Below are 3509 nucleotides of genomic sequence, written 5' to 3'. Positions count from 1 at the left end.
GAGGCGAGGCGCAGGGATGCGGGGAAAACGGGGCGGTGGCACGTCGAGCGAGCGGCGCAGGCATGGCGCGTCGGCGTGGGGTCACGGCCAGGGCACGGCCCGACCACGGTGAGCACGCACGAGGGGGTTGCGGGTGAGTGTGGCGACCTCGTTGATGAGCAGGGGAAAGGGGAGGACGAACAGGTCCTCACCGGCGTTGGTGAGCAGGGGGCGTCGAGGTGCGTGGAGGCCGTTCAGGGAGGAGGACGGGGACGACAGGGCGACGACGGAGACGAGGTCGTCGACGGAGAGGACGGCGGCATCATGGTCGAGGCGGCAAGGTGCTCCGGCGAGGTAGGCGTCGAGAGAGTGGGCGAGGAGGCGACGCCGGCGGAGACCTCGGGCGATGGTGGACGGCGATGGGTAGCCGCAGGGCGTCGGGGGCGATGGGATCGGGGCCGATCCCGATCCAGTTCGATGGGGGAGGAGAAGGGGATCGTGGGGGGGCAAGTGGGGTGTCGGCTAGGGTTGCGGGGGGTGAGGGGAGTGGATAAGGAGTGGGGTTTGGGCCGGCCGATTGCTGGGCTGGCCGGCTGTGTGGCTAGTTGGGCCTCCTGGACCAAGGAAGAGGGGGGGTTCTCTTTCTATTTTTTTTGTTCTTTTGTTTTCTGGTTTTAATCTTTTCTTTTATTTACTTTTTTTGTTTCTGTTTTCTTTTTCTTATTTAATAGTTTATAGTTTTTAGAAAAAGTGAAACTCACCCCTCAAATAGATTTGTAAAGTCAACTGTTCTCAAAAAAAGTTTGGGACAAAAGTAAAGTACCTTGTATTCTCTATTAATTAAAAAGACATTTAAGTTATTGTTTCGGTCATTGTTTTATTTATTTTAGTGCCTCTAATTATTTTATAATGATGTGGATCCTCCACCATAATTACTTATGATTTATCCGACACAACCCGATCAATTTAGTTTTAATATTTGAAAACCTTTGTTGTTTGCCTATTTTTGAATTTGAATTTCGAATCAGTTTTGAACTAACGCGAGATTGACAACAGTAACTGTGGTGACGTGGCATCGTTAATGTGGGAGTACCCGAATTTGTCAGAACAGAAGTTAATCGACATTCCGGCAAACTCAAGGGCCTCTTGGGGTACCTTCAAAATCATCACGACACGAAGGGCCTCTCAAGGGCCTCCAGCAGCATCGGCGTCTCACAAGTAATTCAGCGGCATCACAAGTAATTCAGGGCATCACAAGGCATTAGTAGTTCAGTACATGAACAAGTTTTACAAAGCACATCAATATGTTACAACAAACAAAAGTTCTGAAATTTGTGTACCTAACTGAATTTTTAGTAACCGAATAAACTGAATTTTCAAAACTGCAAGAAGCAATTTAAAAAAAATCCTCTCATCTCATATGAGGAGTGTTAATCCTAAGAGTAATAGTTTGTTGTCCCTGTCCATTTGTCCCTCCCCAACTAGATACTAGAGTAGCACTGTTGATGCCCTGTTCTTGCTGAACTTTCTGACAGTATATACAACAACTTATCCTAAATGTGGCTAGAACTGCAGATTTACAAATTAAAGGACACAAACTCAAGCAAGCTTCCCGAACAATACCCTGACAGAAAACATAGGACAATCAATGAATTTATATAACCAGTAAGAACAAGGGGATGATTTTAGCAAGTTAAGTGCAGCTCTAGCACCTGTGCATGAAATGTATCATGTATCAAACCATCAATTAGCTGCTGAAAAACATAAATGTACCATGTGAACATATAATACCTTCACGAGCGAACTCAATGAGTGTGAACCAACAGAGTGTGGGTCACCACAGATTGTGTAGTCAAAAACCTTCAGGACAGAGTGAAAATAGTTACAATATGCTTGCAAGTAATTTGAGGAGGGAACTACACTACACAAGAACTAAACTTTGGTTAACTGAATGCATTAGCTACTAAGATGTCCAGATTAACAAACTACAGTGCACAAATCTCCTGTCATCATCAGTAAGTTCACAAATCTGATTAGGTAATGTTCCACTGTGTAGTTGACAAACTATAGTTCACAAATCTGATTAGGTAATTTGATTAGGCCCCCCACGCTTCTGCAAACCAGCCCAGGGTTCCAACCAGTGAGAGACTTGAGTAATAACTTAGTCAATAATATACTATTCTTAAACATCAACCACAAGATAACTGTAACCTTAAGAGGTACTTTAATAAACCATAATTTTCTAAAATGACATCTAAGTTGCAAAGCTTTGATCATCAGGTACATTGATCTAATGGTAAATTCACCACATGTAGTTAAAGTCCACACGCACTTATCTCTCTCCTCACTTTGAACCACGTCCTCACAGAGATATTGCAACTGCTGCTCAGCCAAATCACCCAACCTCCTCCTAATTTTGACATTATCCCAACAACCCCCAATCACCTCTGCTACAGTAATATTAAAACTAGTGTTAGCATTATACAATCTATGGAACTTACTACACAGTGCAACATTACCTAATCCATCATGGAGATTTGTGCACTGTAGTTTGTGCACAATTCTCCTGTCATCATCAGTAAGTTCACAAATCTGTCATCATCAGTAAGTTCATAGTGGAACATCATCTACAGTGCACAAATCTGAACCTACAAATCTAGGAACACAGGAGAGGGAGGAAGGAGGAAGGAGGAGAGGTACCTGGGCGGGAGGACGGCGGCTGCGGCGGCAGCGGCTGGAGGACGGCGTCGTCGACGAACTCGAGGGCAGGGGCACCGGATGCTCCTCTCGTTGATGGGGAAGGGGAGGGGTTGGAGGCAAACCCTAGCCGCCAAGCGCATGAGTGCTACAGCTAGGTGGAGTAACCTCTGCCGGAGACGACGGAGCAGGTGGCCGGCGTCGTGGTTGGAGAGGAGAGCGCGAGGAAGAGCGCCTCGTGCGCGATGAGGAGGCACGGCGTAGGCGTCGTGGGTTGGGAGGCGGCGCACGTAGGGGGAGGCGGCGCTCGAGGGGGAGGAAGGGGAGAGGGAGACTGCGGGGGCGCGTGGGCGGCTGTGGCGCCGTGGGTCGGGGCAGCGGCGGCGGCGCGGTGGAGGGAGGGACGAGGGAGGGAGCGGCGCGGTGGAGGGATAGGAAGGACGAAGTGTCTGGCGAGGGCAGTAGGTGGAGTGGGGGAGGGTTCTAATGGCACACCTCCCCTCGGTGCGCCATTAGAATTTTGTTTTAATCTAGCCCACTAACCATATCTACAGCCTAACCCTATCTATACCAGAACCCACCCACTAGCCCGACTGGTCAGCACGCAGCACACACACCAGGAGGTCCTGGGTTTGATTCCTAGGCTCCCCAATCTTTTTTATGCATTTTAAATGTTGTTTTTTATATTTATTTGTGTTTAAATATGTTCAAACTTGTTTAAATCATAACAGTAATATTTTTTATAAAAACAGTAATAATTTTTTAAAAAATATGTTCAAATTTGTTACTTGAAAATATCATCGGCGGCGGCGGTGGAGCGGGGGAGGGTGCGG

Source organism: Triticum dicoccoides, chromosome 3A (assembly GCF_002162155.2).
Source record: "Triticum dicoccoides isolate Atlit2015 ecotype Zavitan chromosome 3A, WEW_v2.0, whole genome shotgun sequence".
NCBI lineage: Eukaryota > Viridiplantae > Streptophyta > Magnoliopsida > Poales > Poaceae > Triticum > Triticum dicoccoides.
Note: the sequence above shows the minus strand (reverse complement) of the source record.